Genomic DNA, 15,225 nt, shown 5'->3' on the forward strand with positions numbered 1-15,225 from the left:
TCTGAGAAAATAAGTATATTATCTAGGTATACCTGGACAAATTTACTCAACACTTCTCTGAATACTTCATTAATAAGTTCCTGAAAAACGGCCGGGCGTTGCACAACCCGAAGGGCATCACCAGGTGCTCGTAATGCCCATCGGGTGTGTTAAAGGCCGTTTTCCACTCATCGCCCTCTCTGATCCGCACCAGGTTGTATGCCCCTCGCAAGTCCAATTTTGAAAAAATCTTAGCGTAAGTGACCTGAGTGAATAAATCGTCTATCAAAGGCAATGGATAGCGATTTTTTACTGTGATCTTATTCAGACCTCGGTAATCAATGCATGGCCGAAGGCCTCCGTCTTTTTTCTTTACAAAAAAGAAGCCTGCTCCAGCAGGTGACCGGGAAGGACGAATGAATCCTTTAGCTAAGTTTTCACGGATGTACTCCTGCATGGCCACTTTTTCCGGCCCAGATAAATTGTAGAGAGGACCTCTAGGGGGCATACAACCAGATCGGAGATCGATGGGACAATCGAAAGGGCGATGTGGAGGTAATTTATCGGCAGCCTTGGGACAGAACACATCTGAAAACTCGAAATACTGTTCCGGAACTCCCTCTAAATGAATCCTGGTCTGACCCAAGGTCACCTTCACTAAACACTGATGGAAACAATGGGCTGACCAGCTTGTTAGCTGACCAGTGGCCCAATTTATCTGAGGAGAGTGAAGGTGTAACCACGGCATGCCAAGGATGACTTTGGAGGTTGTCATGTGTAACACAAAAAACTGCAATTTCTCTCTGTGCAGCACCCCTATAGTGACTTCCACCTCTGGTGTTTGAGACAGAGGATGGTTACGTTGCAGGGGGGAATCATCCACTGCCGTAACCTGGATGGGTGGTTTTACCGGGGTGAGCGGAATACCCATTTTCTTAGCAAATTCGTAATCCATAAAATTAGCCGATGAGCCCGAAACAATGAAGGCCTCAGAGACTTCAGATTTTTCTTCCCATGTAATCGTACAAGGAAGAAGTAACCGTTTATCCTCTAGGGGTAAGAGTCGTACGCCTAGGGTATTACCCCCAACTACTCCTAGGCAGTAGCGTTTCCCGACTTTTTAGGGCAATTCCGCACTCTATGACCCCCCTCTGCACAATAAAGACACAACTGCCCAGAAATCCTGCATCTCCACTCCACTTGAGACAATCTGGACCGACCAATCTGCATTGGCTCGGGTGGAGGTGAAACGGAAGGAGGTGGGGTCACAGAAGGCGCAGCGTAGGACACCATCTTAACATTGTTTCTACCCCGGGTCTGCCTTTGATAACGTAACCTGCGATCAATCCTAATGGCCGATGAAATGGCCTCATCGACGGTTCTAGGTTCAGGCTGACTTAACATTAGATCAGAAACCTCATCTGATAACCCTGATAAGAAACAGTCTAAAAGGGCATAGGTGTCCCACCTGGCTGAAACTGACCACCTCCTAAATTCTGCAGTATACTCCTCGACCGGACTCTTGCCTTGACGCAACAATTTGAGCTTCCGCTCAGAAGTCGAGGCAATGTCTGGATCGTCGTAAATTATTGCTATTGCTTTAAAAAATTAATCTACCGAATAAATCTCCGGCGGGTAGACTGTACGCCCAGGTCTGAGAATCGCCTGATAATAGAGTCTTAATGAACGTGACCCTTTGGGCCATAGTTCCTGTGGATCTAGGTCTCAACTCAAAGTATGACAACACTCTACTCCTAAAATTTCGGAAGTCAGATCTGTGACCAGAAAATTTTTCAGGTACAGGCATACGTATGTCTGTATTAGGAGGGGATCGCACTTCATCCACAGCCGTCTGGAGGGTTTGTAAAGACCCGGACAAAGCGTCAATTAATGCCCGGTGATTACCCAGCACTTTGTTGATGGTATCCACCGAAGTGGTAAGTGTGCCCAGACGGTCGGTGTGTGCGTCCATTTGCATTTTGGTCTGGCGTTCTGTAACGATCGGTGTAACACAGAGAGAATCTGATTACCGGTGATCTGCAGTATCACTGAGAATACAGATATATACCCGATTATTGATGATCTGCAGTATCACCGATAATCAGATATATCTCTAACCTCTGGACACCTGAGTAATATGAGTGTTTGGTGCAACAGTAATAGAGGAGAGCACCCGTATAGAGGGTGCTAGGCAGTACGAGATACTGCTTAGAGATCAGGTTCCTTCCACTGGTCTGATGCTCCCCAAGGACCGGAGCCAGGCTGAGAGTAGGAAGGACCAGAGAGTGAGTGACACCAATGGTGAAGTGTCACTGACAGGTCTGTGAACTATCTCCCAACAGGGAAGATAGTTCTCGAGGTCGGACAGGCCAGGTCGTTAACACACAGACAGATAAAGTACAGAGACAGGAGATAGATGCGGAATCCTAAGACTAGCAGAGTTTGGCAACAGAGTATCAGATATAGCGAAGTACCTAATCAGAGATCAGAAGAGTGGTCAGGAAAGCAGAAGGCCATAACAAATAATCAACAATGCCTAGACTTGGGTGTGAGCTCCTAGATCATCAACACCCCGGAACTGATCTAGATAATAACATAGATGATAAAAGGATTCCTAGACTAAGGTGTGAGCTCCTTGATCATCAACACCTTGGAAACTGGTCTAGATAATAACTCAGATAATAACACAGATAATGTAAGAGTGAACAGAGGCGCCAGCAGGATAAAAGGTTCTAAAAGGCTTAAAATCCCTCAGGAGGTGGTGGTGGACTCGCCTTCACGAAGCAGACAAGATACCGTCAGTTTTATGACAACAGGTTTATTAATATACTCCAAAACAAACAGTGCAACGCGTTTCACGGGTATGTTCCCGCTTCCTCAGGCAATAAACAGATAGCAGTACACAGTATAGTCTCAAGGTCACGAATAGCGCCTCTGTGAATAACACAGATAATAACAGGATTCCTAGACTAAGGTGTGAGCTCCTTGATCATCAACACCTTGGAAACTGGTCTAGATAATAACTCAGATACTGACAGAAGGTCTGAGTGCTACCACGTAGTGATCGCAACGCCAGACACCAGAGAAATGACCAGCACCCAGCATATATACCCCAGCGCTCTCCAGCGCCACCCCTAAGTGCTGGACCAATGAAAACTGCTGGAATTGTCAGCTGACCGGCTTGGTCAGCTGACACCCTTCTGACTGTCATAAAGGCTCTGCCTCTCCGTGTGCGCGCGCGTCCTCCTGAACCTGTGTGGACTATCAGTCCCAGCCACACCAGACATGTGTTGTAATGTCTCTGCTGTGTTGGATGCGGAACCAGCCGCACCGCTGTCCAAGCATGCGGCGGTTCCTCCGCGTTCAACAGTACTGTCAGAGTTATGCCTATGCGTGCAACCATCCACGTCTGACGCGGAATCTGCCGCCTTGTTCATAAGGCATGCGGCGGTTTCATCGCGCTCCGTGATGCCAGTGGATGCAGATCCACGCGCGCAACCTGCCGTGTTGGACGCGGAATCAGCCGCCTTGCTCTGAGTACTCGCGGCGGCTTTTCCGCGTTTTCTCACACTCTTAGGAGAAAACATACGAGAAAAAGTCCATTGAATAAGGGCCAAGATCTCTTCCTAAACCTGTGCTTTTTGTGTTAGTCTGGGGTTCCTCCCTGAAGCCCCGCCCAGCTTCACAAGACGATTCGGCAAACGTGAGTCAGACGATGTCATGGCGGTCTTTCATGGAGGAGGAGTCATGGCGTCATATTGTGGAGAGGAGAGAACACCGATTTTCTGCTGAAATTCAGGAGGAGATATTTACCATGAAATCATTCCAGGGCGAATGAGAAATCCCTTCAGATGCTCGGATTGCCTGGCAGTGCTGCTGATCTTCGCTTGTTTAAAAAACAGTCCAGAGACTGGAATAATATTTTAGCAGTGGCAGAGAACACAGATGAGGCCTGAGTCACGGCATAGCTTGCAGATTCAGCAGAAGGTGGGTCCAGAACAAGAGGAGACATTGTTATGTATGTTATCTTTTCTGCACTCGCATTTGTGGCCGAGCTCTGCTCTTTCCAGATCATGCCAGGTCGTCCGTCTCTATAACAAACCAATAAAACAGGATATGTCAGAGGATAGGACATTAATCGCATGCATGAAAAAAGGGCGCTGTGAAAAAAGGGTCCGAGTTGATAACAAAATGGCGCCGGTTATTAACGAAATCTGATAAACATCGTTGTCAAGCTTTGTTAACGATAAATACCATTGTAAAAACAGACGAGAAATAATAACGAAAAGATATTAATGTAAAATATCGTTGCGTTATTCAACAAAACAGCTTAACCCAACCCTACCCTCACACAAAACCCTCCCCTGGTGGTGCCTAAAACTAACCACTCCCCTGGTGGCGCCTAACCCTAACCCCCCCCCCTCCTCAGTGGTGCCTAACCCTCCCCCCCGATGGTGCCTAACCCTAACCACCACCCCCTGGCATTGCCTCAGTGGTGTCCCTACCATAGGGCGCAGGGGGCGTGGCGCACCGGGTGTCAGACACCCAGGGGGGTGTCGCCACAACCCCCCACAGAAGCACAGCAGGAGGGAGAAGCAGGGCTAGAAGGAGGGGCTGTGGAGGCAGCGATGGGGAGGGGGGACATATCCCCCCCCCCCTTCCTCACCTTGGACCTCTCCTTCTGCCTCTCTCCCCCCCACCAGAAATTAGCGGCGCCAAGTGCGGGGCGGCCGGAGGCGTATGGACAATTACTCACCTGATTTCCGCGTTCCAAGCGTGGAGCACAGCGTCATGACGTTACAGGTCTCCGCCTCCAATGCCGCCCACTGTGCTTCCTGATTAGCGGAAGCACAGTGGGCGGCATTGGAGGCGGAGACCTGTAACGTCATGACGCTGCGCTCCACGCTTGGAACGCGGAAATCAGGTGAGTAATTGTCCATATGCCCCCAGCCGCCCCGCACTTGGCGCCGCTATTCTGGAGAGGGGAGTGAGAGGCAGAAGGAGGGGTCCCAGGTGAGGGACCCCTCCACAGCCCCTCCATCTAGCCCTGCTTCCCACTCCTGGGGCACCTACACTGGGGGCAACTATACTAGCTTACTGGGGGCAACTATACTAGCTTACTGGGGGCAACTATACTAGCTTACTGGGGGCAACTATACATATTGGGGGCAACTATACTAGCTTACTGGGGGCAACTATACTAGCCATACTGGGGGCAACTATACTAGCTTACTGGGGGCAACTATACATATTGGGGGCAACTATACTAGCTTACTGGGGGCAACTATACTAGCCATACTCGGGGCTAGTATAGTTGCCCTCACGGAAGGTTCGGTTCGCGTAAAAGGTTGCGAACCACAATAGACTTCAATGGGGAGGCGAACTTTGAAAAATAGAAAAAATTATACTGGCCACAAAAGTGATGGAAAAGATGTTTCAAGGGGTCTAACACCTGGAGGGGGGCATGGCAGAGTGGGATACACGCCAAAAGTCCCGGGGGAAAAATCTGGATGTGACGCAAAGCAGCGTTTTAAAGGCAGAAATCACATTGAATGCTAAATTGCAGGCCTAACGTGCTTTCAAACATCTTGCATGTGTATACATCAATCAGGGAGTGTAATTAGTGTACTGCTTCACACTGACACACCAAACTCACTGTATAACGCACAGCAAACAGCTGTTTGCGTAGTGACGGCCTTGCTGGACTGGTGCGCACCATGGCCAGAGTGCAGGCCGTGGCAGTTTTCCAGCTCATATAGTGGCCGGGCTGTGGTAGCTCAATGATAGAACAACAGTGACTGTCAAGCTGATCAAATTTGGTCTGTCCACAATGAAGCAACGACTTTATTATCTTCTTGTATGTAGCTAGGCATAGGTAGGAGTCCCAGTATAGGTAGGTAGGCATAGGTAGGTGCCTCAGTAGTTAGCTAGGCATAGGTAGGAGACCCAGTATAGGTAGGTAGGCATAGGTAGGTGTCCCAGTAGTTAGCTAGGCATAGGTAGGAGACCCAGTATAGGTAGGTAGGCATAGGTAGGTGTCCCAGTAGTTAGCTAGGCATAGGTAGGAGATCCAGTATAGGTAGGTAGGCATAGGTAGGTGTCCCAGTAGTTAGCTAGGCATAGGTAGGAGACCCAGTATAGGTAGGTAGGCATAGGTAGGTGGCTCAATAGTTAGCTAGGCATAGGTAGGAGTCCCAGTATAGGTAGGTAGGCATAGGTAGGAGCCTCAGTAGTTAGCTAGACATAGGTAGGAGACCCAGTATAGGTAGGTAGGCATAGGTAGGTGCCTCAGTAGTTAGCTAGGCATAGGTAGGAGACCCAGTATAGGTAGGTAGGCATAGGTAGGTGTCCCAGTAGTTAGCTAGGCATAGGTAGGAGACCCAGTATAGGTAAGTAAGCATAGGTAGGAGTCCCAGTATAGGTAGGTAGGCATAGGTAGGTGCCTCAGTAGTTAGCTAGGCATAGGTAGGAGTCCCAGTATAGGTAGGTAGGCATAGGTAGGTGCCTCAGTAGTTAGCTAGGCATAGGTAGGAGTCCCAGTATAGGTAGGTAGGCATAGGTAGGTGCCTCAGTAGTTAGATAGGCATATTTAGGAGACCCAGTATAGGTAGGTAGGCATAGGTAGGAGCCTCAGTAGTTAGCTAGACATAGGTAGGAGACCCAGTATAGGTAGGTAGGCAAAGGTAGGTGTCCCAGTAGTTAGCTAGGCATAGGTAGGAGACCCAGTATAGGTAGGTAGGCATAGGTAGGAGTCCCAGTATAGGTAGGCATAGGTAGGTGCCTCAGTAGTTAGCTAGGCATAGGTAGGAGTCCCAGTATAGGTAGGTAGGCATAGGTAGGTGCCTCAGTAGTTAGCTAGGCATAGGTAGGAGTCCCAGTATAGGTAGGTAGGCATAGGTAGGTGTCCCAGTAGTTAGCTAGGCATAGGTAGGAGTTCCAGTATAGGTAGATAGGCATAGGTAGGTCCCCTAGTATAGGTAGGTAGGTATCCCCGTATAGGTAAGTAGGTGCCCCAGTAGTTAGGTAGGCATAGGTAGGTAGGTGTCCCAGTATAGAGCTGAGGGGTGGTATTTTAGCAATAACAATCAGCCAGGAGCAAGCCAAGAGCCTAACTAATCTTTCCCTAGGAGAACAAGTCTGCAGCAGCTGTCTCTAGTCTGTCTCTAGCAGGCACACGAGTGAGGCTAATGGCCAGCAAGCCTGCCTTATATAAGGGGGGTGGGGCTCCAGGGCTTAGTGTAGCCTGAATGGCTACAATGTGCCTGCTGACTGTGATGCAGAGGGTCAAAGTTGACCCTCATAGTGCATTATGGGGCGAATCGAACTTCCGCAAAAGTTCGCCTGGTGCAGGCGAATGCGAACCCCCAAAGTTCGCCTGGAACCGTTCGCCGGCGAACCGTTCACTGCATCTCTAGCTGTGAATAGTGACTGTGTGGACTTTGAGCTTATAAGAAGAATATACATTACATTAAAGTGCTGTATATTTCATCATGCTCCTGACCATTTCTCGCTAATCACACCTCTTGTATTGTTGAATAATGAATACTCGCTATACAAAAGTACAGAACTCTCACCTGTTTCTCCCTCTTACAACACACCGCGTTCTTTATTGCTCAAAACGTTCACATAGGATATATAAAGAAAAGAGAACGATTGTGTTACATAAAATGAGATAAACTGAAAACACAAAAACATGTTTACTGGAGCTCACGTGACCGGCGCTGTAATCTGTCTGACGGAATGAGCCACGGGCGTTACAAAAACAACTCACTGGAGTACTATACATTACCGTGCGTACTGAGGGTTAAAGGGGAACTCTGGAATGTATTGCATAAAAAATCCCCACCATCCCCTGATTGCAATCATTAAATGTGGCTTTTACATTGTTTTCAAAAATACTTTTGATACTTTGAATCATACATTGAGCTTAAAAGACACCTGAACCGAGAGAGATATGGAGGCTGCCATATTGATTTCCTCTTTTTTGGATTAGGTTCGGGGGACTGCCTTGGCCACTCCAGGACCTTCATGTGCTTCTATTTGAGCCACTCTTTTGTTTCCTCGATGGTGTGTTTTGGGTCATTGTCATGCTGGACCCATCTATGAACAATCTTCAGTGTTCTGTCTGAGGGAAGGAGGTTGTCATCCAAAACTCTAACAGTCATTGGCCCCTGAATGGGGTGTCCTGCAGTTGTCCTATATCCTTAGAAGAAAAATAGCTGCAAAGCAAAATGTTTCTTATTCCATATTTGTCTGCGGGGATGATGTTTGAAGCAGAGAGACAGGGCCGGCCCTAGACTTTTTGCCGCCTGAGGCAAATTTTGCCGCCGAGCTGGAGGGGTAGCGGGCAGGACGGGGGTATTGGGCCTAGCGGCGGGGAGGGAGGTCGGACCCCCCCTCCCTCGCCTGGGTCCCCCGTCCTCCGCTCCCCTCCAGCCTTAAATAGATCAGAAGCGCTACTCGTAAGAGGCAGTGGGCGGGGAGGACTCACCTCTTCCTCGCTCGATCCAGTGTGCGCTCCACTGACGTCACTTCCTGCAATGCCGTCCACTTACAATACAGTGGGCGGCGTTGCAGGAAGTGACGTCAGTGGAGCGCACGCTGGATCGAGCGAGGAAGAGGTGAGTCCTTCCCGCCCACTGCCTCTTACGAGAATACGAGTAGCGCTTCTGATCTATTTAAGGCTGGACGGGAGCGGAGGACGGAAGACCCAGGCGAGGGGGGGTCCGACCCCCCTCCCAGCCGCTAGGCCCAATACCGCCGTCCTGCCCACTACCCTTCCAGCTCGGCGGCCGGCTCCCCGCACCCACCGACGGGCGGATGCCGCCCCTAGAAATGTGCCGCCTGAGGCAAAAGTTTCACCCCGCCTCATGAGCGGGCCGGCCCTGCAGAGAGAAATAAGAAAAGGGGATACATAGCAGTGAATGCAAGCCAAATCATTAGATATTAAGGTGTTGGGGGCCCTGGGGTGCCTCTTAGTCTAATAGCAATCAGTGTGTGACGGCTGGAGTGGGAGGAGTGTAGGGGCGCACTTTGGTGTCTCCGCCTTGGGTGCTGGAGGACTTTGTCCTGGCTCTGAAACACGGCTGTTTGAGTTGAAGCCAAAGAGCTCTACTTTGGTATCATCTGACCACAGCACGTCTCCCAAGTCTTCTCTCAATTACTTTTCAATGGCAAAATTAAGGCTTTTGCATGGGCCATCTAGAGCAGGGGGACTTTCTGGGTGCCCTTTAAGATTTCAATCTATTACAGCTTAGTGTGTTATCAACGGTGTTCTTGGTGACTGTGGTCCCAACTGCCTTTAGATCATTAACAAGCTCCTCCCATATAGTTGTGGGATGACCCCTCACCATTCTCATGATCATCCACACCCCATGAGGAAAGATCTTGCATGGAGCTCCAGACCAAAGGCGAATAATGGACATGTTATAATGCGTCCATTTCTGGATTCTGGATCAGTAGTTGCACCAACAATTGTCACCTTCTAACAAAGCTTCTTGCTAATGATCTTGATATCCATTCTAGCATTGTGCAGGTCTACAATCATGTCCCATATGTCCTTCAACAGCTCTTTATTTTTCCCCATGGTGATGGAGAGGCTGTAATGGTGGGATTCTGTGGACAGGTGTGCTTTAATCGTATATTGAGTTGAGATCAGGAAAAAATGTAATTGATTGGTTTTAAACTTTGTACCCCATGGACAAATGACCAATCTGTGGGAGCCAGAATACTACCTGGGTTGTAGGGGGCAGTGATGTAGGGATCACCATAGCAGCCATAGTGATTGCTGAGCCAAGGGGGCCTAGAGGTAATGGAAGCTGCAATAATGAGGTCCTCAGTGGGCCCCTTCAGGTGCAAAGTAATGCAAGCAGAACAATGGAGAGAAGTTATCTATATTTGTGGCTTTCTCTGGCTACCTATAATTGTGGGGGGCGGGGGGACTATCTAGAACTGGCAGCCCCTCCGACTACCCATACTGGGGGCTACCTAATACTGTGACCCCTCTGGCCACCTATACTGGGGCTATCTATTGCATGAAGCTCCTCTGATATGATATCCCATACGGAAGGGCTGCCTAATTTGGGTGTACCTCTAGCTACCTTTAGTGGGAAGCACTTCTGGCTTGTTATATTGGGGTACTACCTAATACTGGAGGTTACCTCTGGCTACCAGTACTGGGGTGTTGTCTGATTCTGGGGGGGCACCTAAAGCTACATAAAACTGGCGTGTGTAGGAGAGGGAGGGTGAAAAATGTGCCTTTTTATTTTTTTATTTTGTGTGTGTGTGAGGCCCAAACCAAAAAATTTCTATGGGGCCTCAAGGTTTCTAGCTACAACCCTGGGAGGGGATGTCTGTTTTTATATATTTACAAAACAATTAAGTAAATCTGAAATAATCTTTACCATTAATCTTTGTTATGTTGTCTGAAAGCATTTATTTTGCCCAAGTAATGGTAGAATGTAGCTAAGTACAGTGCATGGCCCATAGACATAAGTCGGGTTTTTGTTGCATTGCATTGTAATAGACCTGCCTGTAATAGATGTCACAGAGAAATCCCAGCAATAGCCCCATTACCGCTCACTTTCCTTAGAAGTGCCCAATAAAAGTTGTAACACAACTCCTGACATTGTCTCTCTGCTTTTCAGTAACCAAAACAAACATTCCTCAGCATTACACCATCTGCCTCAGAGTTCATTACTGGCAACCAGGAGCCGTCACGTGAAAGGAGGAAACGTGCCGACAATCACAGAACGAGGAACGATCCCCATTGCCCTTATATGGGCTGAACCACAGGTAGATGGCGACACTCACAGACTGAGGGATGGCACCCACTGTCCTTATATGGGCTGAATCACAGGTAGATGCTGACACTCACAGACTGAGGGATGGTCCCCACTGCCCTTATATGGGCTGAATCACAGGCAGATGCCGACACTCACAGACCAAGGGATGGTATGGCACCCACTGTCCTTATATGGGCTGAATCACAGGTAGATGCCGACACTCACAGACTGAGGGATGGTCCTCACTGCCCTTACTGTATATGGGCTGAATCACAGGTAGATGCCAATACAGAACGAAGGATGGTCCCCACTGCCCTTATATGGGCTGAATCACAGGTAGATGGCAACACTCACAAACCGAAGGATGGTCCCCATTGCCCTTATATAGGCTGAATTACAGCTAGATGCTGACACTCACAGACTGAGGGATGGCACCCACTGTCCTTATATGGGCTGAATCACAGATGGCAACACTCACAGACTGAGGGATGGTCCCCACTGCCCTTATATGGGCTGAATCACAGGCAGATGCCGACGCTCACAGACCAAGGGATGGTATGGCACCCACTGTCCTTATATGGGCTGAATCACAGGTAGATGCCGACACTCACAGACTGAGGGATGGTCCTCACTGCCCTTACTGTATATGGGCTGAATCACAGGTAGATGCCAATACAGAACGAAGGATGGTCCCCACTGCCCTTATATGGGCTGAATCACAGGTAGATGCCGACACTCACAGACCGAGGGATGGTCCTCACTGCCCTTATATGGTCAGAATCACATGTAGAATCCACGCTCGTTACGTTTCCCATTCTACAGATTATTGTTCTGTAGGTTAATTTGCTCAAGGTATGTTCACACCATATGCCTGATGCATGAACCATTATAACCGTTATATTGCCGCTGCCTGCACACGTCAATATTACCAATACTGGCACCAACAAAGCATGCCACATTGCGCAGTTAGCGCAACTCACGGTACGTGGCTAGGGATGCTCATTTGAATTCCACGGAATTGAAATTTCTGCATCTCCAATTGAAAATCGTCATTTCCAATCGGAAAACAGAAATCGAAATTCTGCAGCAATACCCCATTACCGCAACTCGGTAACTTTAGCCCAATACACAGAACTCGGAAGCATCGGACCAATCAGAGAATGCACAGTAAACTCGGAAGTATTTGGCCAATCTGAGAATGCAAAACAAGACCAAAAAAACCCCACTCATCGGAAAATGGAAATCTGCAGAATTGCTAATAAGGATTGACGGAAATTAGGATTTGACACCTTGATCACCCACATTGCCCACCGCACTTAATAGTTTCCGCAATAGGCGGGTGGCATGGTGTGCTGCTACTGTGGGTGTCGGTGAGGTTTCTCTGTCCTCTGCACCAGTGTAAGAAGGAGATCTGGCCATCAGCGAGGTGAGGTGGTTGGCGTGGCCAGAGCAGGATCATCTACCAGGGAACCTAGGCAGGTGCTTGGGGCTTGGTGTGTCAAGGGGCTCACCTGCTACCTTGTCTGACCTCTCTCCACTTCAGCTTACCAAAAAGACCACAAGGGGGTCCCAAATCGACTACCTTGCCTAGGGCCTCATTACATTTTAATCCATCTCTGGGCGTGGCTGTTAGCTTGCGAGCTGTAGCACCATCGTATTTACATTACTATGTGGCGCATGATAGTGTTGAAGGTACACTTTGATCTACATAGCCTGACGCTGTGCCGCACTAAATCCCAAATATTTACGTTATGTGGCGAAGCAGTGGAACATGGGGCTGGCAGTGGATTAGTCTAGCGACTGGACCCCTAGCAGCAGCCATGTTTTCTTGGTCAGACTATGTCGGACATTGGTAGAAGCATGTCTGACATTGGTAGAAGTATGTCGGACATTGATAGAAGCATGTCTGACATTGGTAGAAGCATGTCTGACATTGGTAGAAGCATGTCGGACATTGGTAGAAGCATGTCTGACATTGGTAAAAGTATGTCGGACATTGGTAGAAGTATGTCAAACATTGGTAGTAGTATGTTGGACATTGGTAGAAGCATGTGGGACATTGGTAGAAGTATGTCGGACATTGGTAGAAGTATGTCAAACATTGGTAGAAGTATGCCGGACATTGGTAGAAGCATGTTGGACATTGGTAGAAGCATGTCGGACATTGGTAGAAGCATGTCGGACATTGGTAGAAGTATGTTGGACATTGGTAGAAGCATGTCGGACATTGGTAGAAGTATGTCGGACATTGGTAGAAGTATGTTGGACATTGGTAGAAGTATGTCGGACATTGGTAGAAGCATGTCGGACATTGGTAGAAGCATGTCGGACATTGGAGCTGAGCTGGATAATGTGGGACATAGTACGGCACAGCATTGGAAAGTGTTACACTCCATTCCATAGATCTCACAGGGAGGACAATCATAACTGAGGGAAAACACAAGACCTGCGTGACTCAGAGGGAGAGACGGGGAGAGCATGTGAGAAGCAGCACGTCTGCCCCGCCTGTCTGTCAGAAGAGACTCAGGTGCAGCAATCTGTGAGCTGGCCACACTTATGAGGTAACAGCACTACATAACGTGTAACATGTCTGTGTGAGGTGCAGCAATGTGTGAGCTGGCCACACTCCTGAGGTAACAGCACCACATAACGTGTAACACGTCTGTGTGAGGAGTAGCAATGTGTGAGCTGGCCACACTCCTGAGGTAACAGCACCACATAACGTGTAACACGTCTGTGTGAGGAGCAGTAATGTGTGAGCTGGCATCACTTCTGAGGTAACAGCACTACATAACGTGTAACACGTCTGTGTGAGGACTGTGAGGAGTAGCAATGTGTGAGCTGGCCACACTCCTGAGGTAACAGCACCACATAACGTGTAACACGTCTGTGTGAGGAGCAGTAATGTGTGAGCTGACATCACTTCTGAGGTAACAGCACCACATAACGTGTAACACGTCTGTGTGAGGAGCAGCAATGTGTGAGCTGGCCACACTTCTGAGGTAACAGCACTACATAATGTGTAACACGTCTGTGTGAGGAGCAGCAATGTGTGAGCTGGCCACACTTATGAGGTAACAGCACCACATAACGTGTAACACGTCTGTGTGAGGAGCAGTAATGTGTGAGCTGGCATCACTTCTGAGGTAACAGCACTACATAATGTGTAACACGTCTGTGTGAGGAGCAGCAATGTGTGAGCTGGCCACACTTCTGAGGTAACAGCACCACATAACGTGTAACACGTCTGTGTGAGGAGCAGTAATGTGTGAGCTGGCATCACTTCTGAGGTAACAGCACTACATAACGTGTAACACGTCTGTGTGAAGTGCAGCAATGTGTGAGCTGGCCACACTTCTGAGGTAACAGCACCACATAACGTGTAACACGTCTGTGTGAGGAGCAGTAATGTGTGAGCTGGCATCACTTCTGAGGTAACAGCACCACATAACGTGTAACACGTCTGTGTGAGGAGCAGTAATGTGTGAGCTGGCATCACTTCTGAGGTAACAGCACCACATAACGTGTAACACGTCTGTGTGAGGACTGTGAGGTGCAGCAATATGTGAGCTGGCCACACTTCTGAGGTAACAGCACCACATAACGTGTAACACGTCTGTGTGAGGAGCAGCAATGTGTGAGCTGGCCACACTTCTGAGGTAACAGCACCACATAACGTGTAACACGTCTGTGTGAGGAGCAGCAATGTGTGAGCTGGCCACACTTCTGAGGTAACAGCACCACATAACGTGTAACACGTCTGTGTGAGGTGCAGCAATATGTGAGCTGGCCACGCTTCTGAGGTAACAGCACAACATAACGTGTAACACGTCTGTGTGAGGACTGTGAGGAGCAGCAATGTGTGATCTGGCTACACTTCTGAGGTAACAGCACCACATAACGTGTAACACGTCTGTGTGAGGACTGTGAGGAGCAGCAATGTGTGAGCTGGCTACACTTCTGAGGTAACAGCACCACATAATGTGTAACACGTCTGTGTGAGGAGCAGCAATGTGTGAGCTGGCCACACTTCTGAGGTAACAGCACCACATAACGTGTAACACGTCTGTGTGAGGACTGTGAGGAGCAGCAATGTGTGAGCTGGCTACACTTCTGAGGTAACAGCACCACATAACGTGTAACACGTCTGTGTGAGGAGCAGCAATGTGTGAGCTGGCCACACTTCTGAGGTAACAGCACTACATAACGTGTAACACGTCTGTGTGAGGAGCAGTAATGTGTGAGCTGGCCACACTTCTGAGGTAACAGCACTACATAACGTGTAACACGTCTGTGTGAGGTGCAGCAATGTGTGAGCTGGCCACACTTCTGAGGTAACAGCACTACATAACGTGTAACACGTCTGTGTGAGGTGCAGCAATGTGTGAGCTGGCCACACTTCTGAGGTAACAGCACTACATAACGTGTAACACGTCTGTGTGAGATGCAGCAATGTGTGAGC

The sequence above is a fragment of the Hyperolius riggenbachi genome, chromosome 5, assembly GCF_040937935.1.
Source record: "Hyperolius riggenbachi isolate aHypRig1 chromosome 5, aHypRig1.pri, whole genome shotgun sequence".
In the NCBI taxonomy this organism is placed as follows: Eukaryota; Metazoa; Chordata; class Amphibia; order Anura; family Hyperoliidae; genus Hyperolius; species Hyperolius riggenbachi.